Genomic DNA, 27,632 nt, shown 5'->3' on the forward strand with positions numbered 1-27,632 from the left:
TGCAATAATTTTTTAAATCATTAATGAAGATTAACTTCTTCAAATTATTTTTCTGCATCAGTTGATAAAATCATAAGGGATTGCTTTTCAGACTGTTAATATAATGGCTTTTATAGGTTGATTTTCAAATATTGGTCTGGCCTTGCATTACCTGGATAAATCCCCCTGAATTGTGGTTTTTATCCTTTTTATATATTGTTGGATTCGATTTGCAAATATGTTTTTGAGGATTTTTTGCACTTGTGTAAATGAGGGATATTAGAATATAGTTTACTTTCTTGTTCTTGTTTTCTTTTTCTTTGGTGCTGTTTTTCTCTGGACTTGATATTATGGTAATGACATCCTTATAAATGATTTGGAGAAGTATTCCCGTCTTTTTTTTTCTGAAATAAATTTTATAAAATTGGTGTTATTTTTTCTTTAAATATTTAGTAGAGTTTGCCAGTTAAACTATATGGAACTGAGATTTGTTTTTCAAAATTTCCTTTTTCTTCAAAATCAATTTCTTTTAAATAGGATGATAAATGTTATCTATTTCATCATCAGTCATTTTTGCAATTTGCAGATTTAGAGGAATTGGTCCTTTTCAACTAAAATATTGGATTTATGTTCATAGAGTTGTTCATATATTGCTTTATTATCCATTTAATGTCTGTAGGGTGTATAATAATATGTTCTCTTTGATTCTTTTCATTGGTAATCTGTGTCTTCTAAAGGTTTACCAATTTTGTTGATTTTTTAAAAATCAGTTTTTGTTGTTACTGATATTCTCAATTGCTTTTGATTTTTCAATTCCATTGATTTTGGCTTTTCATGTTCTTATTTTCTTGCTTCTACTTGCTTTGTGTTTATTTTGCTCCTTTTTTTCTAGCTAGTTAAGGTGGAAATTTTGAGGTCTCTCTTCTTTTCTTATATAAGCATTTAGGCCTGGTGCGGTGGCTCACGCTTGTAATCCCAGCACTTTGGGAGGCCAAGGCAGGCGGATCACGAGGTCAGGAGATCAAGACCATCCTGGCTAACGTGGTGAAACCCTGTCTCTACTAAAAATACAAAAAAAAAAAAAAATTAGCCAGGCATGGTGATGGGTGTCTGTACTCCCAGCTACTTGAGAGGCTGAGGCAGGAGAATGGCATGAACCCGGGAGGCAGAGCTTGCAGATCTTGCCACTGCACTCCATGCTGGGCGACAGAGCGAGACTCTATCTCAAAAAAAAAAAAGCAAATTTTCTCTTATATTTAGCTTCATTTTATAAACGCTGTCACTGTATTTTCATTCAGTTTAAAATATTTTATAATTTCTCTTGAAATTTTCTTTTTGACCCATAGATTATTTAGAAGTGTGTTGTTACTTTTCAAGTGTTTAATGGGAATTTTATGTTATTTTTTTGTTAATGTTTTCTGATTTAATTCAGTTACAGAGAACACGCTGTGTATGATTTTAATGACTTCAAGTGCATTGTTGTTAGTTTTATGACCCAGGATATGGTCTATCCTGGGGAATATTCCAGATGCATGTGCATAGAATGAATATTCTGCTGTTGTTGGGCAGAGTAACCTATAAATGTCAATTAGATTCAGTTGACTTATGGAAATTTTCAGTGCTTCTCAGTTCTTGCTGGCTCTTTATCTATGTGTTCTATCTGCTACCAAGAAAGAAGTATTGAAGTCCTACACTATATTTGTAGCTTTGTCTATTTCTATTTTCAGAATTGTTGGTTTTAGATTTACGGATTTAGTTCGATTTTGGTGCATACACAACTAAGATGGTTATGTCTTCTTGGCCACTTGACCATAGTGTAATGGTGTCCTTTCCTGTGCAATCGAGATTTTTCCTGTTCTTTATATGCTGAGTAATTTTTTATATTATCTTGAACATTTTATTTTTACTGATCTTTGGGATGTTATTTTTCTGACCAGAAACCTGTGGCTGCTGGTGCCTTTTTCGCATTTTCCTAAGGCCCACAGGGCCCATTCCACCCTCTTGGCCTAGCAGGCTGTACTCAGCTCATGCTATTGGTGTGGATCACATGCCTCCAAGGGAGAGTGTAAGTCATGGAGCTGTGGAGTGGTGAGGGGTGTGTGAGCAAGTGTGGGGTCTGGCCACTGTGTTGTAGACACGCTGGCTGCTGCAGTGGAGTGGGCAGCTCCAGGTGCCAGCATGGGTGCCAGCTCTATGAGAGCCTGTGACTGGACCAAGCATTACTGCAAACAGCTTCCCTGGCTGGCACTGGAAAATGTGGGGGTGCCTGGGAGCTTGGAGATGCCAGGAACTGCAGGGCCCCAAAGAGGGAGTCACAGGCCTGGTGTGGCATGTGGAGCTCCCAGGTTTGGGCTCCTAGAAGGGCCACAAACTCCTTCTCTTCTTCTCTCCTCTCCTTCTCTTTGCAATGTGGTGAGAAAGGGGCATCTTTCTGCTCTGTTTGTGTTACAGCTCTTTGAGCTTTGCCATTCAGTAGGTCCGAGTTCTCCTACAACCAGGAAGAATGAGGTACATAGACAAGTGAAGGGTTAGCAAGACAAGAGGAGCTTTACTGAGCAACAGAACAGCCCAGTCTCCCACAGGGAGAAAGCTCCTTAGCTCCTAGCAGAGAGGGTAGCTCTTCTCTGCGGACAGATTGTCCCATGTGTTTACTCACAGGAGAGAGGGTAGCTCCTCCCTGTAGCTAGTTGACCCATCATCTGCTCAGCTGTGGCTGAGCCTGGGGCTTTTATGGGCCTCACATGGGAGGAAATGTGCACCAATTGGTCCATGGGTGGCCATGGGTGGGCCCAGAAAAGTCACTACAATTCCCACTTCAGTGAGTGGGACTGGCAGCCTGGCCTGAAGGTAGGGCCTCACCAGGGACCTGCCCTCTTTTGTCCAGGAGCCTGTCTGCCTCCCGCTGCCGTCCATGGGCCCAGGCTGCTCTCACCAAGGGGCACCTATAGGTCAGTGTTGAACTGCCCTAAGCCCCCGCTTGTTTCCCCCACCCACTCTTTGGTGCCCAAAGTATGGAGCAGGCCAGGGTGCAGGGGGATGATGTGTCAGCACTGCCTGAGTGTGCACACACCTGGCTGGGCTGTGATAGCACCCATGCTTGGCCCCAACTCCACTACAAGATCGGAGCAGGCACTGGGAATGAGGAAAGGCCAGGAAGTGAGAGCAGGCACCACCAAGCTGATGGGGTCAGGAGGGCCTTCCCAGACCCCTGAGGGTGCAGAATCCAGAGATGCCTGGGACCTGCACATGGGAAGGCAGTGGAGCACATGCATATGCACTTGGTAGAGCGTACAGGCAGCACCAGTTGTGCCTCCTCACAGCCTGATTTGGGGACTCCAGGTCCTCACTGGGCCCCTCTTTGCCCACTCCTCTGTGCCTGACCATGCTGCTCCCCTGCTGGCAGATGGCTTGGCCTGGCCCCATCATGGTGGCTCCATGGAGTGTGGCACCATCCCAGGCCCAGCTCCACCTCCTCCCTGTGTCCTCCCCACAGCAGCATCAGGCAAGAGTGGCGACACAGGGCCAAATCCCAAGCCATGAATTTTGTAGCTCTCGGCCTCTGGGTGGGTTCCACCTGGCTATGTGAAGGTGGGGGTGGTGTGGTTGGCTGTGTAGTTGCCTTGGGTATGCGGGGCACAGGGGACCCACTGCTGCCACTGCTGCTTATTCAGTTCCTCCTGCTGCCATCACTCACATCTCCCCGCTGCAGCCAGCACCATGGCAGCAGTGGCTCCGGATTGCCCGTAGGTGACATCATTATTACATGAGATTCTGTCTTATTTAAATGCTGTGGAAACTGTTGATATTTATGTTTTTAGTGGTCAGTTAAGCTGGTTAAGTTTAGGTCACAACTTTCAACTTGCCTTCTGTAGGTTGTAGTCCTGATGTCAGTTAAGTGTTCAAGTCTTCACAGTGTTACTTGGATCTGTTTCTTGTGTGTACCTTCCAGGGGCCAACTTGAATCCTGGGTGGTGGGCTATATATGGATTCACTTCTCAAGGCTTTTAGTGTGCTAAATAGGATCAAGTCAACATATACGCAGCTGTAGATGAGCCCAGGTATTTATAAAAATGTTTGTGGTTACTTTCTCAACATTTTCTCTGCCGTTATTCTCCGGAATTTTCCAGTTGTCTGAGCCTTCTTTTTCCCCCAAGCAGAGAGTGCTGAGACTTTAATTACCACTCTCTCCCTTGACCTTCTGTAACTGTGCCAGCACCCAGGGCCAAGTTTTGGGAGGGCAGAGAAAAAACAAACAAAGTTGGTCCTACCTTCTGGAACCCCAGTGTGTTGAGTTCAGCCCAGGATATACTGGAGGGAAAAAATTCCAAACTCATTATTGGATTAGTGGTATTTTGAATTCTGGTCGTCTTCTCTACTTTTCCATATACTGTATACTTTTCAAAGTCCTCAGATAGCTGGTCCTTGCAGTCTGTCCGGGTTTTGTGGCTGTCTTCAGTGACAGTCATGGTGGAAGGTGATCACTCCCATCTTACCTGGGGTCAAAACTTTTTTTATTCCATTTTTTAAAGTAATTATAATGCTATTGTTCCATCAGTGTGATTTAAATTAATACTTAGTGCCAGGGATGGTGGCTATGCTTATAATTCCAACAACTCAGGAGGCTGTGGCAGGAGAACTGCTGGAGGTCAGAACTTCAACACTGCAAGACCCAGCCTCTAAAAAAATAAAATAATTAGGCAGGTGTGGTGACATGTGCCTATAATTCCAGCTACTCAGGAGGCTGTGGCCAGACAATTGATTCTAGGCATTCAAGGCTGCACTGAGCTATGATCATGCCACTACACTCCAGTCTTGGTGACAGGGTGAGACCTGAATCCTTAGATAAATAAATAAATACATACACACACACACACACACATACACATACACACACACAAACACACACAGCAACCACTATGATGATTGAAACATGTCAGAATGCAAAAGCAAGAACACCTCTATTTAATAACTGTAATATAATTTTGGAGAATTGATAGGAGGCAATTGCTTGCATTTCTTAGAGACTGTTCCAAATTATTAATGTTAATTACTTAAAGTATTTTTATTTTTACACTGTAGAGTAAAAATAACCAACTTTCTTGCTGAATGAAACTGTATAGATAGTACCTTAATTATGTTTCATTTGTATTTCAATACTCTAGCCTAGAGTCAATACTTTTTCTATTTTCTATAGAAAATAATAAAACTTTCTATATCTGAAACTGTATACAGTGATGAGCTTTGAGTTGGATGCACAGTAAGATGTTTTGCTTTTAAACCAGATATGCAAAGAGAGGCAACGATCTATATGGCTTTAGCAAGGGAAAATAACCTGTTGAACTATTTCTTTCACTAGATGTTCAAGAGAGTACTTAGGGAGAAAGAGATTAATTCATTTTTAATGCTAGGAAAATACAGTCATTAAAAAGCAGATAATATAAAATGCCAGAAATGCTTTTAACATTACTAGAAGTGCACTTCTTTCTGAAATAGCTTGCTACTTTTGGAGATCTAGGTAGGCTGAGGTATTAAATATTAAAATAGAGGTTGCTTTTTAAAATGTAGTGTTTCTTATCAGGAAAAAAACATTTGAACAAGCATTTCTGTTGTATAATTCATGATATTGCTAATAAGATAGTCTAGGAGAATTATTTGTTATGCTTTTGAGAATGACTGGGATTTTTTTTTTATGAGAGGCTATTCCCTTGTTCATGTCCTCTTAAATATATATGAGTACTGTTAAACTACATGGGATAATCACCTGACTGTTTTTTTCATATTAGTATGGTCTTCCTATATTTTATGGGAAAATCCATTCAAATAGGAATATTAATGTGAATTTTGCTACCTTCAACAGCATGAGAAGTCAGCAGTACATTTTAAACTATTGATGTAACAGGAAAATAAGTGTTGGAAGGATGTCCCTCTTGACATTCTTATTCAGATTTTCTGCAATAGAAATTAGTATGACTTGCTATTCCTATTGTGTGTGTGTGTGCGCGTGTGTGTGTGCGTGCGCACGCAACTAAATATTATAAATGTAGCCACTGGTCTTCAAAAGAACGCTCCTCTCTTGACTTCTCTCCAGTCTTAGTCATCCATTGGCATGTCAGTAGCTTTTTTGTGGTAGGAACAAGCAATGAAAAGTTGACCCACCTGTTTCAAATAAGAATCCCACTGCGGGGTTCTGCATGCCACCTCAGTTCATCGGTAAACACTATTTACAAAAAACTTATCCATAAGTTTTTGCTACATCATACTTGAATTATTTTGGTGGATAGAGTTCTTAATACATAATTGTTGATTACTGTAAGTGCTTTTCTAAACTTTTGCATTTCTATCACTAAATAGCTAACATGTAAAAAGTAGAAGTAATTTTTCAAGGCATATTGGTTACTGCCTTTGCTTCAACATTTTCTGCCCTTAGAACTATTTATCCAATATTAAATGACTTTTTTTTGTAAGATGGCAGACCTTTTATTTTGGTCACATTATTTTATAAATAAAATGTTGGGGTGCATAAACATGATTAAAATATGCTATGTACAAATATTAATATGTGACTGTGAAACATGATTATTTTCTTGAAGCCTATTCCAATAATTTAGGGAAAATTTTAGAATTTAAACATTTTCCTGTTAACATTATGTTATAATCCATTTAATAATATTATGTTATAATCCACTTTCTAAATGAGCTGATATCAATGTTTATTATTTTATAATAGCTATAAGAACCACATGTAGATATTCTGAGGAAAGTTTTGATGAAAAACACCTCCATTTTTCTCTACTTATAAATACTGTTGGGGAATGGGTGATGCATTCCCAGTGGTTTCATGTTTAACATTATTTATATTTAAATTTTTTTATTTATGAAAAAGTGATATTTTAGAGTATCCCAGATTTTAAAATATTTATTTAATTTAGGAAGAAAAAACAGGTTTTTACAAATTCATAGCATTAAAGACAATTTTTGTAAATTCAAATGTGTAGTTACCTGAATTCTTAAAGCATATAAACTGTTTTTTCCATGAATGGGAGAAAGGAAGATTCCTCTTGACTTTATGGATGTTATAGCTGCCTTCACATGCTAGAGGCATTGCTCTACAATTTTTCTTTTGCAACATTCCTCTGGTTTGGGCTGATAGTAACATTTTTATGATGTTTAAACAAGTTTTCATGCTTCCAAGGAAAACTGAAGAGAATGACTGGATTAGTAAGATCTTGAAGTAGATTAGAGAACTGCCAAAACTCAGTTAATTTAACTATCATTAGCAAACAGTTCACAAATAAATAGTTTGTTTTCTTAAAAAAAAGGAGGATATAATCAGAGACATATTTGAAAATGTGCATATAACTTACAGAATTGAGAGTTGGTACTCTTTTAAGGATAATTCTCATATATTGAGCTAAGAGTGCACATATCAGTAAAATCTGGCTACATAAAATTATTTTTTCTCCAAAGAGGCTAGTATTTGAGAGTTCCTTTAATTACTGCTTCCTTAACTATTTGTTTCTTATGTGCAGAGTGAGTACAGACTTAACAGCAGGTGTTCATTTTAATATAAGAACAAATGTATGAAGGCTTTTAATCTTAACATAGTACCGTATATGAGCTGCTTATTTAGAGTTATTAATATATAAGATAGCTAATGGTACTTGGATTATCTCTTTGCAATTTTTTGTCTTATTACATCTGTTTAAATGGAGGCTTTTAGAGTAGCTAGAGCCTGGTCATTGGGCATTTTGGGGACATTTACAATGAGATGGCCATTGGGAAGGTTTAAACCTGGTCAAGAAATGATTTCTCTCTTTAGAAAATTCAGCCTAGAAATCATAGAACAAACTAGAAATGTTAGATGCCCAGGCTCAGTGTTTTAGTCTATTGATTTATAACATAGTTCTAGTCTCCAGTGAAAAAAGTCATCAATAAGACATGGCCCAGGTCTCACAGGCATTTTTTTCTTTAGTGCTTCTCTTTAGGCCAAATAATGCCTAAATGTGCTTGAGAAGTACAGGTTGAATAAATGACTACCTGAAATCCCCATTTACAAATTGGTCTGATACAGAGTAGATTTCTCAGAATGTCTTCAACAGACAGTATAGTTTTTGGTAAACTGTATCTGTGTAAATGCCACCCTGACATCAACAAGTGGCACCAACACAGATATAGTTTACCAGAAAAAAATTCCTGAAATTATCATGGTTATATAAGCAAATTCTGGAGGTGACGTGCAGTTGTTTCAAATACATCCTCCTTCTTCAGAATATTTATCTGAATCTTCTGGATCCATAGCACGTGAAGGAGAATTTCAGAGTGAGATCACCTGGTTTTGGCACTGGGAGCAATGTGATCATTGTTATGGCAGTGATGATGTGAGGGACATGTTACTAGTAAAACTTAGGGAAATCATGTTACATCCCTATGAAATGGTCAGTCAGTATATGATGTGTCTCTATGAAGTGTACCTGAATTTGGAAGATAACCTTCCAAACTTACCAAAATACACACCCAACCTATTTTACTGGTACTTTAAAGGACAAATAATACTGTCAGAAGTAATTTCGGAAATACCTCTGAAGACTACTATGTTATTGGCATGTTGGACCTTTTGAGAGAGAGGGAGATATTTACAAAGTCCTATAGCTGGCTACATGGGTGTACTCAGAAAGGGAAATTTTCCATGCAGGCTGTAGCCTAAGCTACTGGAGTGAACAAACCATAAAGAATTGTTTGCCTGGAGGCTTGTTGAACCAGATGACATCTGGATTTTGAAGGATAGGCCTTGCAACCAGAATAAAGCTACATCTTTGTTAAAAGGAGCACACCTGCTTGGAAGATGGGTGGAATAGCATTATGTCTTGGGAAACTATTACCAATTCAAAAAATGTGAATTTAGCATTTATCTCTTTTTAGGATAGTTCCTAAAAAGGAACTAAGAACCAGATCCAAAAACTATAGATTTAAATTTGAAGGGCAAGCTCAATTTGACAGTTGTACAAGTATAAAATTTCTGAGCTTGGAAGCAAACCTACAAGCAAAAAACAGGCTGAGCAACATCAAGCATGATAAGCATTTCAAAATATCCATAGGGAAAGCATAAAAGCAGGACTGTATGTAGCTACAGATGATCTGAGAAGTTAAAGTTAGGAGAAGTATCTAACAATTAGCGCTGTTCAGCATGGGATGAAGGGCTCGGCGTGGTGGCTCATGCTTGTAATCTCAGCACTTTGGGAGGCCAAGGCAGGCAGATCACCTGAGGTCAGGAGTTCGAGACCAGCCCGGCCAACATGGTGAGACCCGCCCCCCCCCCCCCCATCTCTACTAAAAATACAAAAATTAGCTAGGTGTGGTGGTGTGCGCCTGTAATCCCAGCTACTCTGAAGGCACAGGTGGAAGAATCGCTTGAACCCGGGAGGTGGAGTTAGCAGTGAGCCGAGATGGCACCATTGCACTCCAGCCTGGGTGACAGAGGGAGACTCCCTCTCAAAAAATAAATAAAATAAAATAAAATAAAATAAAAAATGGGATGAAGAATCTCATAAGACAGAGAGTTCTCCATCATTAGAGTTTAAACTGTTGCATCATTGGGAAGTTGGGGAGGGATAGTTAGTATCAAAATGTAGAAGATTTAATTCAGCAAACATTTATGGATCATCTACTTTGTACTCTGATCTACATTACCTTTAGGATCACTTGCCATCAGCAATGTTGTGATTTGGGGATCGTTGTTAGAGAGAGTTCATATGGAAGGCTGAAAATTGTGAGTAATAATCATACAGTGTAGTCTTCTGGATTGAAACAATGACTTATTTCTCATGGAGAGTGAGACAGAAACAGCCCTGGCCATATCTTTATGGTTTAATTCATTCTGGAAACAAATAAATGAGACATGCACATAGAGGGGAATCTGTGAAATCATTGCTGGGAAATGAAATTTACAACAAAGGCAAGATAAGAGTTGCATTTTAGAAACATTGATAAGTGAATGTCAAATCATACATTTCTTATGAGACAATTTGGTTACTTTGGCAACATAGACATCATTCTTTATTTCTGATAAGCAGTGTTACTTTAATTCCCACCTGTGGCTTTTGTCTCTGTGTCTCCAAGGGACATTAATGCTTAAATGAAAACTAATTGACATTTTAAACTGTAATATACACATTGATTTAGGGGAAATATGTTTCTTTAATATTGTTCTCAATGCATTGTAGAAAAATATCCAGGTGTTTCCTTTACTTAGATTTCTTTAAAAGGTAACCTTTTGAATTAAATAAAAAAATTTAGTTATATTTTCTCTTTTCAAGCAGTTGAAAATGGATGAAATAAAAGCTTGATACTATAAACAGAAGTTTTGCAACAGAATTATTTATTTTGCTATTTTATAAGATGAGTTTAAAAACCAGGTAGGGGGACAAGAACGTGATTTTTGGAAAAAATAACAGCTTTATCGAGTTACAATTTACACACAATAAAGCTCACCATGTTGAGTATACAGTACTGTAGTTTTAGTATATTAATAAAGTTGTGCTTTGATCACCACTATCAATTTCTAGAACATTTTAATATCACTCCCAAAGAAACCCCATATCCACTAGTGGTCACTCCGTATTGCCCTGGATTTCTATCTCTTGGCAACTACTCATCTACCTTCTGTCTCTATAGATTTGTCTATTTCTTTTACTTAACATAATATGTTCAAAGGTCATCTATGCCATAGCACATGGAAGAATGCCATTCCTTTTTATTGCCTAATAATTTTCTGTTGTGTGAACATGCCACTTTTTGTTTATCTGTTCATCATTTGATAGACATTTGAGTTGTTTCTGCTCTTTGCATATTATGACTAATGCTGTTATGAACATTTGCTTATATGTTTTTATGTGAGGGACATATGTCTTCATTTTTAGTGGGTGAATACCTAGGAGTGGATCATACAGTAGTTCCATATTTGACTGTTTGAGAAACATCCAGATTGTTTCCTGAAGCATCTGTGGCATTTTTCAATGCTCCTAGCAATGCATGAGGGTTCCAGTTCTCCACATCCTCAACAATACTTGCTATTTGTCCCTTTGATTATAGTTATCGCAGTGGTCATAAAGTGGTATCTCATTGTGGTTTTGGTTTGTGTTTTCCTGATGGCTAACGATTTTGAGCATTAGCTCTTTGTAGGAGCTGATTATTTGTATATCTCTTTTGAAATGTCTATTCAGATTTCTCATTCATTTTTAAATGAGGTGATTCATCTTTTTATTGGTATATTGTAAGGAGTATTTATATATTTGGAATATGGTCCCTTTAGCCAATATATAATTTGCAAATAGGTTCTCTCATTCTGTGTGTTGTCTTTTCACTTTCTTGATGCTGTCCTTTGATGCACAAAACTTTTAAAATTTTGATGAAGTCGTTGATTTATCTTTTTTCGTTTGTCACTTGTTTCTTTGGTGTTATAGCTAAGAATTCAAATTATGGATCTTTACTCTTATGTTTTCTTAAATGAGCGTTTATAGTTTTAGCTCTTACATTTAGGTCTCGGATCCTGTAGCCTTATTTTTTGGGTGAAAATTTTTGTATATTTCATGAAGTAGGGATCCAACTTCATTTTTTTTGTACGTAGATACTCAGTTGTGGCAGAATCGTTTGTTGAATACACTGTAATTTCCTCCATTGAATGGCCATGGCACCCTTAGCCATACGGACAAGGATTTATTTCTGGACTCTCAATTCTATTCTGTTATTGTCTGTTTATGCTCATGCTAATAGTACAGTGCCTTGGTTACTGCCATTTTGTATTAAGACTTGAAACTGAGGAGTGAGTCCTGCAAATTTGTTCTTCTTTTACAAGATCATTTTGACTATTTGGTTCTCTTGCATTTCCAAACGAATGTTATAATGAGCTTGTCAATTTTTTTAAAGGGTGGCTGAGATTTTGACAGAAATTGTATTCAATCTTTGGATCAATTTTGGAGTGTTGCCACCTTAACACTATTTAGTCTTGTGATCCATGATCATGAGATGTCTTTACACTTATTTAGGTCTTTAATTTAGTTCAATAATATTTTGTAAATTTCAGCGTACACCTCTTACACTTCTTTCGTTACATTTATTCCTAGGTATTTTATTCCTAATTTCATTTTCAGGTTGTTCTTTGTTAGTGTATAGAAACACAAGTGCTTTTCTTCTGTTAATTTCAGAATTAACAGCCTTGCTAAACTCATTTATTAATTATATAATTAACAAATTTTAAGGATTTTCTATATACAAGATTATACATCTCTGAATATTATATCTCTATTTCTTCCTTTCCAAACTGGATGCTTTTTAATTTCTTTTCCTTGCTTAATTGCCCTTCTGAGGGTCTAATTAAAAACAAGAATTAATTCACCAAAGATAAAATGCCAACTAATTCGTTGTTTCTCTTACATTTTACTGCAGTTAATTTGAGAATCTGTTCATAGAGGATCCTAAAATATAACACAATGCAGTTTATATTAATCAAATCAAAAGTAATCTATCATGAAGAAATAAAGTTAAATTTAGAGGTATATTAGTTGCATTCCACTTGATTCATAGGCCTAAGTTAATGGGTAAGAAATCTCTTGCTCAGGAATAGAAAGCAAAACCACAGAAAATAAAAGAAAAGAAACAAAAGAACCAGGTGGCATGGAATGTTTAAAATATACTGAGATTCATATATTTTGTATTTTCCTCTTTGTTACAGGAAATTATAGACCCCAAATTGAGATGTATGAAACAGAGTGTTGTGTAGCAAGTGCGTTTGTAATAATCAAATAGTATTTATTTTCATTTTGCCCAATTTACCATATAGAGGTTTTCTAAATCTATTTAAGATGTCTTTGTTACGTGCATTTTTGAAATGTGCTTTGTGGTCTGTAAGTCTGCTTGCGTTTTAGAATACAAGAGTGCATAGCCGGTTTTCCTTAGGAGACCGTAGATGTGACCGAGAGCCTAAGGACTTGGCTCAGTGTTACCCATGACAGACAGGCACTCATCCTGATAGCCAGTTGGAGATTTTCTGACTTCAATCACTTCGTACATGCATGTTACAATACTGGCAATTGTTTTATTAAATATTTCTTTAATGCATAATCTTCATTTTCATTTTAGCAAGCACATGGAGACATACTTATAGTTTGATTTCTCATAATTAAATCCTGGAGGTCCCACCTTTCACTTATGTATCATTTTATTAGAAATTGGACAAAAAACTTTAGGTTCTTAATTAAGCCAATATATTGAAATCACTGTGCTTTTTTAGCTAACTGATATGATTACTATTGTGAAACTTATCCGTCAATAATCATGTAGCAGAGATGCTTTGAACTAGAAAAGTACTTACTGGTTTGATATCATTTGTGTTGTAAAAAGTAATAAACCATGAGTTATATAGAAATTAGAATGTTAATTTTCTAGTTTTTACCAATATCTGATCATTTCTATCCATTCAGTCATCCATTCAATTATATCTAAGATACTTTTAATAATAAACTTCCAATCGATTTGCAGGCTTTATGCTATCCTGCAATAATTCTAACTTAAATTATTATATTTTAAAATTGAATTGCTATTCCCAAATTTGACAACATATATGTTTGTAGTGTAATTTAGTAATAAAAAGAGCCCTAAAATAATGTTTAGTCATATATGGTTTTATGTTTTAATTAATCATCTGGCAATAAGAATGCAGCTCATGGTAGAAACAATGTTTCTAAATGGTGGCTGCATTGTGCTGTTAGCCCGCAGAGTGTTCTTTCAATTGTCAGTGTGACTAAAATTATATTAGACCACATTTCTCCCTAACACAGCTAATGCTGGAATCACTTATTTGGAAATTAGTTACATATTGTGTACCCTGTATTTGAATGTCACAAGACTTACTTGTATAGAAAAGAGAACACTCACCAAGGTGTATTCTTTACAGTGGGTTTTGAATCATTTAACTATTTTCCTTGTTTAGACTCTTAGAGCAAATTGGTTTTAACTTAATCCTGGAAAAAGATGCACTTTTGTACAAAAAAAGTATTAAAATTTTGTAAATATTTCAGAAAATGTGGTGCTTATGGATCCAGGGTGTGTTATCTCCTTCAGCATCTGCCATAGCAACATTTTTTTTGGTTATTCTCTCACTACTTGATGTAAAATGTAGTTCATTCTTTACATTATCATCCTTGTTTTAATAACACATATCATTTTTCCATAGGATATTTTTATCACTTTAGGAAGTGAAACTGTTTTTAGTTCTCCAAGAATCTATAATTAATTGTTGTCAAACAGATACCCTAGGTAAAGCAAGTATGTCAGTATACCTTATGCAAATTGTCTCACTGGTATTTTTTTGTAATCTCACAGAAATCAATTTGACAAAAGGCTGTATATTCTGAAAGATTTTTCTCTCTAATCCTGAGTATGCTGTGAACCTCTTTTGGGAATATTATAATTTTCTGCTTAGAATAATATATCCTTAAGTTCTCCCATGTTAAGATGATACTTCCTTGCGTATTATCGTAACCATTTTCTCTTTTTTTGCAGGTTTTATATTACTAGTTATACTTTTATGAATTACCATTTTATTTAAAATACATTTGAATCTTTGCATTTGAAAACAATGTCAAACTTGAAATATTGCTTAATTTCTTGTAGTCTATTAAATTGAATGTATGTATATCATAAATTAAATGATAATGAAGTACAGATAATTATAGCTTAGTAACTCAAAAATTCTTTGAATTTGTCAATCCTGTGTTAGCGATGACTGTTGCTATGACAGAAATATTAGGGAAATGTACTTTCATTTTAAAGCACTCATCAATATTTAAGAAACATTAATTGTGCATTACTTTCAAAGATCTAATGAATTTGTAGAGTTATTCTTCAATAAATAAATACGTTAAAATATACATATAGCATATGTAATAAACACAAATTTTCTTATAGTTTCCAAGTCAGGAATTATTAAACAGCAGTATGGTAAAGGCAAAGAGGTATTTACAGCTTGATGTGATAACACAAAGAAGGGGCAGTTAGCCCCCCTGGAGATGTTCTACCCGGAGAAGAACAGTAATGGAAGGCTTTTTAAAGGAATTAATTCTTAGACTAAGTTTTAAAATATGACTCAAATTAACCAAATAGTGAATTTATGGGAAGGGAGAGAAGGACATTGTAGCAGAAATAGGAGTCCACAGGTATGAAAGCACAGGTGGAAAAAAAGCTTATCTGGGACAGGTGGTGGCATCATAAGATTTTGTTCTGGCCAAAAGCATAATCCAGCCAAACTTGAGGTTCAGTAGACCCATTCTGATAGCTCGTGTTAGATAGAGTTGGGAGGATCCCATGAGATCAGATGACCAGTCAGGAGTCATAGTAAGGAACAGATTTCAGGCTCTTGAGAAGATGGAAAATATTATATGACCATTCATCTCAGACGCTGGACATAGTCTTGTTTATGCTATTTACTTCATTTTCATTATTAATAGCTCTCTGTACACTCCTTTAATCCCCCAAAGTTTCTTGATTTCGTAGATAATTCATATAGTTACCTTGGACATGTTCCAAATTTGTTTATGAATAAGTTTAATTGAGTGTTGAGAAAGCAAAATGACCCTCAGATTCCTGGTACAATCCACCAGGTGGGCAGTGATGCCACTAGTGAAAACAGGTGACAAGAAGAGGCAGTTTGATGGGGTTCAGGCAGGAGGTGGGGTAAAGTAACGGTTAGTTTATTCTTGTAGCTGTTGTACCTGTCAGGATTGAGATTTTTGCAGTTCTTCATATATATTTGTCCAGGTAATGATGGGGTATATGATTCGGAAGCTCAGGGAAGAGATCTGGAATGGAATTCAGACTTAGGACATATTATTATATAGGCAAGATCATTATAATCTGTTATCTTTCTTGGATAAGCTTAGAATTAAGAAGAGAAAATGAGTAAATATGGAAACCTGGGAAATGTGTACACTTTAGGGTAGATGGAGGAAGAATAGGCATAAAAGGCGGAGAAAATAATAAGCCAAGTAAGAAAATTGTTGCATGAATGTGACCAAGAAAGAGAATTTCAGAAATAAAGATATCCTTCAGTGTAGTAGAGACAAGTGGTAAGAAAAGAATCTAAAGTAATCTGTGGGATGTGTCAATAATGTGGTGTTGCTGGCTCAACAGGAATCATTTCAGTTGGGTAGAACTGAACTCAGGAGAGAATGGGAGCTGAGCAAATGTCACAGTGAAGGTAGATTGTATTCTGAGGTATTAGACATGACAAGGAAAAGACGTATGTAGCTCCAAATGTTCATGGCCTGCAGTGGTCAAGGAAGATTTTATTTTTAAGAAATATAAATATTTTTATAGATGCACAATTCCCAAACTGTGTTTTTGGAATACTGTTAACAGGTAATACATGAAGAATTTATTTTCTAACTAATGAAGTCACAAAAACTCTGGATTCAATAAAGTAAAAGAGAGTTCTGAACATCCATTAGTTTCTCAGCAGCCATTAATGTGCTAATAAACATTGTTTATATCCAAAATAGGAAATACAATATGCAGTGATTTCTAAACATTTTGGCAACTGACTGCTCTTTTCCAAAATGAATCTATTAACTCCATAGTATAAGAGACCATTTTGGCCGGGCACGGTGGCTCACACCTGTAATCCCAGCACTTTGGGAGGCCGAGGCAGGTGGATCACGAGGTCAGGAGATCGAGACCATCCTGGCCAACATAGTGAAAACCCGTCTCTACTAAAAATACAAAAATTAGCTGGGTGTGGTGGCATGCACCTGTAATCCCAGCTATTTGGGAACCTGAAGCAGGAGAATAGCTTGAACCAGGGAGTTGGAGGTTGCAGTGAGCTGAGATCGTGCCACCATACTCCAGCCTGGCGACAGAGCGAGACTCCATTTCAAAAAAAAAACAAAAAAACAAAAAAACAAAGAGACCATCTCAAAGTCAAGCATACACTGGTGTGATGGAAATAATATACACACACTTACAGCAGGGCTGATACTTCGCAGTTTGCTCACTCCCTTATTCATTGTTTGTGGCCAGAGGCCATTCTAACTAGTGTTAAATATCTTGACTGTCATTTTCATAACATCACAGTCCAAATATGAGTATTGAAAGAGGTCATTATTGCAAGATTCTTTTAAATTTTTTTAAAATTTTTTTTAACTTTTAATTTCAGGGATATATGTCCAGGTTTGCTACATAGGTAAAGGTGTGTCATAGGATTTTGTTGTACAGACTGTTTTCATCACCCAGGTATTAAGCCTAGTTATTTTTCCTAATCTTCTCCCTTCTCCCATCCTCTATCCTCAGACAGGCCCCAATGTGTATTTTCTCCTCTGTGTGTTCATTAACATAGTGCCTGCTAGTAAACGTGTGTTATTAATAATTTCTTAATATTATTGCTGTTATTATCTGAAGGAATACCTTTAAGAAATCCTTGGGTAACATGAGTGTAGAACTGTATTTGGAGGAGGAACAAGGGGGTAAGGAAGACACAGAAAGTTGAAAAAGAACACTTTTGGACTGAGGGTTGATCATCTATCTCCCCTGTCCATACTCCTTGTTGCTTTCCCTTGACCACATCATTTGTATTGGAACACTGTGCTGTTCAGGAAAGAAGTAGGATGACATTTAAAAACATGATATTTTTCTTTCTTCATTTTGTAGAAGCAGTAACATGAGAAATCCGCATGTTCTAGGGGAAATAATAGTAGTCACTTAAGCTTATCAAAACCAAATTAAAATTAAAATTGTTTTGAATGTGTTTTATTTACTGAAAATTTTAGAGACAAAGTACTATCATCTGTCTTCTCTACTTCGTCATACTGCCAAGGCTTTTACAAGTTGAACAATAAAAATAAACACAATCTATAACATATATATTATGTATTTACATATACACACTTTTTAAATTATACTTTAAGTTCTAGGGTACATGAGCACAACGTGCAGGTTTGTTACATATGGATACATGTGCCAAGTTGGTGTGCTGCACCCATTAACTGGTCATTTACATTAGGTATATCTCCTAATGTTATCCCTCCCCGCTCCCTCCACCCCACAACAGGCCCCGGTGTGTGATGTTCCCCTTCTTGTGTCCAAGTGTTCTCATTGTTCAAATCCCACCTATGAATGAGAACATGTGGTGTTTGCTTTTTTGTCCTTGTGATAGTTTGCTGATAATGATGGTTTCCAGCTTCATCCATGTCCCTACAAAGGACGTGAACTCATCCTTTTTTTATGGCTGCATAGTATTCCATGGTGTATATGTGCCACATTTTCTTAATCCAGTCTATCATTGATGGACATTTGGGTTGGATGCAAGTCTTTGCTATTGTGAATAGTGCCACAATACACATACGTGTGCATGTGTCTTTATAGCAGCATGATTTATCATCCTTTGGATATATACCCAGTAATGGGATGGCTAGGTCAAATGGTATTTCTAGTTCTAGATCCTTGAGGAATCACCACCCTGTCTTCCACAATGGTTGAACTAGTTTACAGTCCTACCAACAGTGTAAAAGTATTCCTATTTCTCCACATCCTCTCCAGCACCTGTTGTTTCCTGACTTTTTAATGATCACCATTCTAACTGGTGTGAGATGGTATCTCATTGTGGTTTTGATTTGCATTTCTCTGATGGCCAGTGATGATGAGCATTTTTTCATGTGTTTTTTGGCTGCATAAATGTCTTCTTTTGAGAAGTATCTGTTCATACACTTTGCCCACTTTTTGATGGGGTCGTTTGTTTTTTTCTTGTAAGTTTGTTTGAGTTCTTTGTAGATTCTGGATATTAGCCCTTTGTCAGATGAGTAGATTGCAAAAATTTTCTCCCATTCTGTAGGTTGCCTGTTCACTCTGATGGTAGTTTCTTTTGCTGTGCAGAAGCTCTTTAGTTTAATTAGTTCCCATTTGTCAATTTTGGCTTTTGTTGCCATTGCTTTTGGTGTTTTAGTCATGAAGTCCTTGCCCATGACTGTGTCCTGAATGGTATTGCCTAGGTTTTCTTCTAGGGTTTTTATGGTTTTAGGTCTAACATTTAAGTCTTTAATCCATCTTGAATTAATTTTTGTATAAGGTGTAAGGAAGGGGTCCAGTTTCAGCTTTCTACATATGGCTAGCCAGTTTTCCCAGTACAATTTATTAAATAGGGAATCCTTTCCCTATTTCTTGTTTTTGTCATGTTTGTCAAAGATCAGATGGTTGTAGATGTGTGGTATTATTTCTGAGGGCTCTGTTCTGTTCCATTGGTCTATATCTCTGTTTTGGTACCAGTACCATGCTGTTTTGGTTACTGTAGCCTTGTAGTATAGTTTAAAGACAGGTAGCGTGATGCCTCCAGCTTTGTTCTTTTGGCTTAGGATTGTCTTGGCAATGCGGGCTCTTTTTTGGTTCCATATGAACTTTAAAGTAGTTTTTTCCAATTCTGTGAAGAAAGTCATTGGTAGCTTGATGGGGATGGCATTGAATCTATAAATTACCTTGGGCAGTATGGCCATTTTCACGATATTGATTCTTCCTACCCATGAGCATGGAATGTTCTTCCATTTGTTTGTGTCCTCTTTTATTTCGCTGAGCAGTGGTTTGTAGTTCTCCTTGAAGAGTTCCTTCACATCCCTTGTAAGTTGGATTCCTAGGTATTTTATTCTCTTTGAAGCAATTGTGAATGGGAGTTCACTCATGATTTGGCTCTCTGTTTGTCTGTTATTGGTGTATAAGAATGCTTGTGATTTTTGCACATTGATTTTGTATCCTGAGACTGCTGAAGTTGCTTATCAGCTTAAGGAGATTTTGGGCTGAGATGATGGGGTTTTCTAAATAAACAATCATGTCATCTGCAAACAGGGACAATTTGACTTCCTCTTTTCCTAATTGAATACCCTTTCTTTCTTTCTTCTGCCTGATTGCCCTGGCCAGAACTTCCAACACTATGTTGAATAGGAGTGGTGAGAGAGGGCATTCCTGTCTTGTGCCAGTTTTCAAAGGGAATGCTTCCAGTTTTTGCCCATTCAGTATGATATTGGCTGTGGGTGTGTCATAAATAGCTCTTATTATTTTGAGATACGTCCCATCAATACCCAATTTATTGCAAGTTTTTAGCATGAGGGGCTGTTGAGTTTTGTCAAAGGCCTTTTCTGCCTCTATTGAGATAATCATGTGGTTTTTGTCCTTGGTTCTGTTTACCAAGTTAAAATTAAAATTGTTCTGAATCTGTTATATTTACTGAAAATTTTAGAGACAAAGTACTATAATCTGTCTTCTCTACCTCATCACACTGCCAAGGCTTTTACAAGTTAAACAATAAAAATAAAATCTTTAACGTATATATTATGTATTTACATATACACACTATTTTTAATCCATGTTTTGAAGTTGGTCCACTATTATTATTTCTTAACAGAATTTAACTAGTGTTAATCAAAAATTTTAACGCCTGGGGTTTACATTCAACACTGCTTTATAGAGACAGACAACATACTGCAGTGGGGGAGCATATAGACTTTGGAGCCAGATTGTCTGGCTCTATCATTTACAGGCTCTGTGACCTTGGGCAACTTACTTAATCTCTCTGTGCTTCAGCTTCTTCATCTGTAAAAACTGTGGTAATTTAGAAGCTATTCTATACAGTTATCATGAAGATTTAATAAGTTAATATTTGTAAAGTGCTTTAAAATGTGCCTGACACAGAGGACTTATTTTATAAACAGTCTGTGTTAAACATAATATATACAAGATTGAGTCTCCTAGGATGAAAAATACAGATTTACAACTTTTTTTTTCCTTCCCGATCTAAACATTGCTAGGCAATTGGAGGATTATGAACACCAACCCAAGTTGCATTTCTTGTCAACCTGCTTTTGATGCGTTAATCCGAGGAAGGTTGCAATGGCTTGTGAGATGATGACACTGATGCCCTCGTGCTGCTGCAGCCTGACTCTCTATGGTTGATTCTGTCTGCATCACTTTAGGAGTAAAAGATTAAAACAACAAAAATCTAGATTTTTTTCCTCAGGTTTCATGAAAGCATAATGTTTTACTTTCACGTTGGATCAGATAGTAGCCTAGAGCATCTACATTCACATTGTATCCTGATTGCTCATGTGAAAGCTAAAGTAACACCACTTTCTTTATCATTAGGTGATGAGACTTGTCACCCCGCTTTATAAACAGCAAATTCTTAGCTCAGGGAGCAGCCAGGGGCAGGTCATAAAATAAAGGATTACAGAGCAAAGATATTAGTGAAAGAGAAGCATCAGCACTTCTTACTGTATTTAACTCAAAGACGATGAGGTCTGCCTGGGGAGCTAATACCACTTAACTGTGTTTGGGCAAAAAGCCAAAAGGAAATTGTATTTCAAAGAGGGAAGGTCTGGCATTCCGTATGCTGGGTAATCCCGATCAGTTAACAGGGATGTATGGTCATTTATCACAGAAAATGGAAGGCTAAAAAGAAACTTTCATGTGAAAGAACACAATGTTGATACAGTTTGAAGCTGAAGGACAATTGATAATGTATCAGGTCTTTAAATTATTCAAGTTAAAATAGTTGAGAAACAGAACTGGCATCTTTGTGGACCAGGTCTCACATAAACTTAGTTTGTACTCTGTATTAACTGAACCATAGAACCAGTAATGATGATCATGACAAATAAATAAATCAAAGGCATTCCAGAAGCCCCCTTAGTGTTCCAGAGAGCCAGGGCTGTCCTTGGGGAAATCCTGTAGTTCAAATCAACTTCTGCCTAAAGAAGGTGTATTGGAGGGTAAAATGCAGTTAAACCTATTGTCTGAGATGTGTTGGGGTAGACTGTGCTCAAATATTTCTAACTTTATAGTACTGGTTAGAAAGAAGGGTGTCATCTTCCATACTCCTAATGCTTTCTAGACACTGAAAAGCTTAGACCAGTTGCCCCAGGTGGCTGTACCTTAAGGATAGCTTCAAGATATGGAATACCATAAGCTGGCTGCCATCTTTCCTCCTAATTTGCCAATTTGTTTCTCCTGTTCTTTCCGCTGCTTGTGAGTTCTTAGAAGCCAGAAGCCACTAGACAGCCTGTGCAGCTAATGATCAAATATCATCCAGCTCTGGCCTTTGGATGTCTTTCCCAGCTTCTGGTCCTTTCCTGCTAGTCACTTGGGCTGCTTTTGTCCCTGCCATTAGAGCTCTCACTCAGTACATGCTTAAATACAACAGTCTTGATACCCTTTTAATTGAGGGTGAACTGTCTGATTTCTTACATATACCTACAAACACCTGAGGATGGCATTTAAAACATCTTATTGTCTGACATGGTTTGGCTGTGTCCCCACCCAAATCTTAACTTGAATTGTGTCTCCCAGAATTCCCATGTGTTGTGGGAGGAATTGAATCATGGAGGTCGGTCTTTCTCGTGCTATTCTCATGATAGTGAGTAAGTCTCATGAGATCCGATGGGTTTATCAGGGGTTTCCGCTTTTCCTTCTTCCTCATTTTTCCCCTTGCTGCTGCCATGTAAGAGGTACTTTTCACTTCCCGCCATGATTCTGAGGCCTCCCCAGCCACGTGGAACTGTAAGTCCAATTAAACCTCTTTTTGTTCCCAGTTTCGGTTATGTCGTTATCAGCAGCATTAAAATGAACTAATATATTGTCCCATTTGTAAATATATGTGTGCCATATTCTTTATGGTATTACTTGATCTGTTTTTTAATTTCATTGCCATCCAGAGACTTTTTCTCAAAATCCTAGTTATTTTAATCTTCTCATAGTTCTCTCATGAATTGGATTATTTGTCAGCGTAATAGAATGCAGGGTAGAGGATCTAAAGTGCCTATATAGAAAGCCTTGTGTTTTAATTTTATTTTTATGAATTCATTTGTGTATTCATTCAGCATTTATTTATTGATTCTGGAAATGTATTTGAGTAAGGAAACAAAAATTAACATAGTATATCCACAATCCTTAATTGTCTCACACACACACACAGAAACACACACACACGTTTTGAAGGCAAAGACAGTCACAGTTTACAGTAAAATCTACTTGTGAGCAAATTCAGCTGACTATCCATGTGGTTCTTATGGAATGATTAAGGATATGGATTATTGGTTTTAAGATTAAAAAACAGTTTGTTTCCCCATCTGCTTAGTTGTCAGAGATCCAAATTCACACTAAACTCAAGAGTTTCTGTTGTCATAAAAGGGAGTTTGTTAGGACAAGGCAAAGTCCTTAGAGGACATTTAGACACTTGAACATTCTGTCAAAGTCATCAATCAGCTCCTGCTGCCACTGGGGTTTCCATTTTTCATATTGGCATTCACTTCATGAGAAAGAACTGCCATCCTCGTCTCTGAGCATGTCCTGGAACTGGACTGAGTTAGGGCACTTGTCCTCTTTGACTTCATATGCCAGTCATAGAATAGGCAATGCCATGAATTGTACTGATTAATTCATGGGCTGGCTTCTCCTGCATGTGGGAGAAGTGAACACCTGAATGAAAATCTGGACAAAGTTAGGAAATAGAATAGGGAGGTGGATGCTGAGTGGGCGACATGATGATTTCTGACACTTCCTTGCAAACTGGAACTAGGATCTAGCTCTTTCAAACCTCAGTAAAGAAATGAATATAGCACTCATTATTTATGATTCTTTCCTTAGATTTGTTGATGTTTGACTATGACAGCCACGAGTTGCCTTTCTTGTGTTACAAAGTTAGATGTGGCTTGACTGAGCTTTTAGTATGGTAAATTGTAACTGCTTTTAAATTTCAAGGTACGCCTTAGGATAAGTGTCTGTGGAGGCTTTTGCTTGTATCTTCCCAGCTTCATCTGTGAATGACAATCTTACACACTCTTCAAGGCTCACTTCCAGAGGAAGCCTTGGCCCGTGTCTGCAGTGGAAAGTCATCACTCTTCAGTGCTTACGGCACTTCCTGCTTGTCATTCCCTCTGTTTCTCAGTGCTGAATCCTCTTATTTTTTTGGCATTCTTTGTCATACTTAAACCCACCACGAGCAGATAGGACAGATACTGCAAGCAATTCCAGGTTGGCATTTGGTGTGAGCTACAGGGAGGGAGGGCGTGGAAACAGGAAATCTTAGGTGCTGGCAGAAGAGTAACTGTGGGACTAACGGATTTATCTGATGATTCCTGTAAGAACTTGGTCAGGAATAAGAAAGCAAAACACTTAGAATTTTGAAAAGAGGGTGTAGAGACCTGGATGATGTCGAGGTTGTGGCTAGTGAATAAATTTAGAGCTTCAGATCGTTGGAATAAAAGAGCATTTGAGGAACAGCTGGAGCCGGCAAGCTATGCCAGGGCCAGCTAGTAGGAGAACATTTTAATTTGTGCTTCTATGAAGCAGTGAAAAAACTCATTTCTATATGAAAAGCATCCAAACTGCAAAAAAATAATTGCATATTACTTAATATCCCACGAGCATATATCTATTTTACATCCTCAAAGCTCTTCTTCAACATTAACTTATATGTTTTATTTGGAACCAAATCAATGCATGATAGAAACATTTTTTAAAGTTTTTAAACAGCTCTGTTTAAATATCAGTTTTCCATAACGAAAATCTTGTTCTTGCACCATGAAAGGGCTTCCATATAATCATTTTTTAAGGAGCGTAGAAAGTGTTATGCTTAAAAATAGACAATGAGCACTAAGAACATTAAGTTTGTAACAGCAATTCTAAGCTGTTTCTTCCAAAACTGTTGCCCAATCTCTCCCACAGGGAAAGCCTTGTACAACATGTCACACTCAAGACATTAATCCATGTGGATGTGTTAGAAATTACACCTGAAAATGGCAATGACCTCAGTCTAGGTCTGCGATGCACTGTTGTGTTAACAAGAACTTTTTTTTACTTTATGCACATTTTCTATACTATCTGAGAGATGCCAATATCTTATCCACACGAGAACTTTATTCTAAATATTTCTAAATTTTCTACCTGCAGTCAGTGAATTATTATAAATAAGATGAAAAGCACTCTGTATTGTTTCCTGTAACCAATACATTGTTTAATTAAGGAGGATTGCTAAGCCTGAAAACATAAAGATAGTTGGTAGTGGGTTCTGAAGTCATAGAGGACATTTTCTAAAATGCTTAAATCTCAAACTTCTGGGCACCAATTTGATTCAGACTCCTCTAAAGAGAAATAGCACTCTGGGGGAATAATCAGCCCCAAGAACTATACCTATTAGAAAATCTCTCACCTTCAATAAGGTAGAGAACCAGAAGTGGTGAGAAAACTTCCTTCTTTGAAGGAACCAGGGCTTGAGGTCCCATACGCTTATTTCTAGAACAGAAATTACTTTGCAAAATTTTCTATGAAATCTTCCCTAAATTTCAGACTGTCAAAGTTGACATAAAAATGAGTAATAGTTTTTTGTTTTGTTTTGTTGGTTTGTTTGAAATTTTGCACGACTTTATCCATTCGGAAATGTGGGTGTTGAACCACAAAACTGATAGAGTGCCTTCCAAATATTAACTGAAATATTTATTAGAAAAATTAAGAAGTGACAAAGAGTTTATTGCATCTCCACATTTCATGTGAGACACTGAGTTCGTCTCCACATAAATGCAAGCAAAATAAGCTGAAACACAAACAAACCTGTGGTTTCAATTCAGCTTGTAGACCGCTAGTTTGAAATACCTAAATTACTGCCTTGACTTGGTATCTTTACAAATGGTTCATATAAACCGGAAATTACTTAACCATAGGTGTAGTCTTTTCACATAATTCTTTTTTACAGTTTTTAGATAACCCTAAAGCAATATTGTATCCATGTTTAATAATTTGAAATGCTAAGTTCTAGTAGAATGTAGAATAGTATATATTAAAGAGTGTTAACTTGAAGATCAGAGATTTTATGCTAGAATGTATATTGGTCCTTTAAAATGTTTCTTCCTCAATCTAAAGTAATAGACCCAGGCACATTTAAAATCTGCAGGCTTTCTGTATATCTAGTTCATTAAGTAGCAATATGTTCAGTTGTGAGAAATTGTTACTTTTCAAGGTAACAATGTAAATCCCAAAAGCCCTGGTTAACATTTCCTAAACATAAACACAAAACAGAACAAAAACAAAACAAACAAAAATCAATCAGTTCTCCAGAAAAAGAGAGTGAAAGGGAGGGGGAGAAAGAGAGCGAGAGCGAGAGAGTGAGAAAGAGAGAGAGAGAGACAGAGAGAAATTTCACTAATGTAGTGAATGTGCCCCACATACTTTGTAAATAACAATATTTTAAATATAAAGTCCATATAGCCAATGGACTCTTACAGAATGTGTTCTTCAATTTTTGCCAAACTCTTACGTCTATACCCAGCCTGTGGTTTTAATTGACTAACAAGTGTAGTTTGAATGTTGGTTGATGTTTTTGTTTACATTAATGAGAGAGACAAATGTGAAATTACCAAGATGTGTTGGAACTTCATTTGTTCATCAGTGATGTGAGTAACTGCTGAATTGGATAATAGTTTTGGAATACTGAAAGAATATTTCTTCAACATTTTTTATGCTATTCACAGTGTGACAGCTATAGAGATGGTATGTTATAACATTTTTCTGTATTATCAACATGCTTTCTGCTTCTTAGTCTAGACAATCAACAAAACAATAAACAAAGCCCTGATTTATAATATTTGCCAATTTCCATGGTGTAAATGCTCCTACCACGGTTAGCTTCAAGTTAGCAATGTGATGTCACTGTATGTAGAATTAGGAAGGGCTGCATGTAGCACGTTATTATGTAATATTTCTACCAGATACTATAGATGTAACTAACTTCAAAAGCATAGGTAATAATAAAATGTACTAAAATAATTATGAGAAAAGTTTTAAAATTTAAAAAAGAAGAGTTTAAACATTTGCCAACTAATTTATTGTAGATAAGGTTGCACTTTGGCAAAACTATGAAGTAGATAGAAAATATTTTTGTAATCCATTCATCGTTTTACCTCCCTTCCATACATCTTCACCATGGGCCTAGGACTACTAGTTATCAGTTCATATACATCATCTCATTTAATGTGCACCCATTTTATAACAGGAAAGTTGAGTCTCAGGGAAGCTTATTGCTACCAAGTTCTAAATTACAGCTATGACAAATACTGCAAATCTTTGTTGTCTCACGCAAGTTTATTTCTTGCTCACTCAAGTTATTTGTTGCTGTGGATCTGGGTGAATCCTTAGGGCAGCAGTTAGCACAATTTTCTATAAAGGACCAGATAGTAAATATTTTAAGCATTGCTAGCCAAAGGGCAACACTGAGCAATGATCTCGCTGCAGGGATAGCAGTTATTTTCGTATTTCACTTTTCAAAATGTAAACACCATTTTTAGCTGGTAGGCCACAGAAAACAGACTGCAAGAGGGATTTTTCCTCTAGGTCACGGTTTGCTGACTCCTGCTCTTAGACAGCAGTCCTAAACATGGACATTGGTGAATGGTGATAATGCCTGTTATTGCTGGATATTCCATTTGTGTGTATATCAGAATCTACTACTGGAAGCTGTAGCAATGGAATCTTACGTGGTGGGGGGACTAGATGAGAGAAAGCCATAGTAAGAATTCTAGGGCTTGAGTGGTACAGCAAGTGACGGAAGCTGTCATCTCTATCAGAAAGAGAAAAGTGAA

General features: G+C 36.9%; 1 protein-coding gene across 1 annotated transcript in view; it reads left to right on the forward strand.

The window, feature by feature from the left end:
* The window catches only part of GPC6 (glypican 6), a 1,194,386-nt gene that overhangs the window by 243,381 nt on the left and 923,373 nt on the right, over positions 1–27,632 (forward strand). The window lies entirely within an intron of this gene.

This window comes from Pongo pygmaeus, chromosome 14 (genome assembly GCF_028885625.2).
Source record: "Pongo pygmaeus isolate AG05252 chromosome 14, NHGRI_mPonPyg2-v2.0_pri, whole genome shotgun sequence".
In the NCBI taxonomy this organism is placed as follows: domain Eukaryota; kingdom Metazoa; phylum Chordata; class Mammalia; order Primates; family Hominidae; genus Pongo; species Pongo pygmaeus.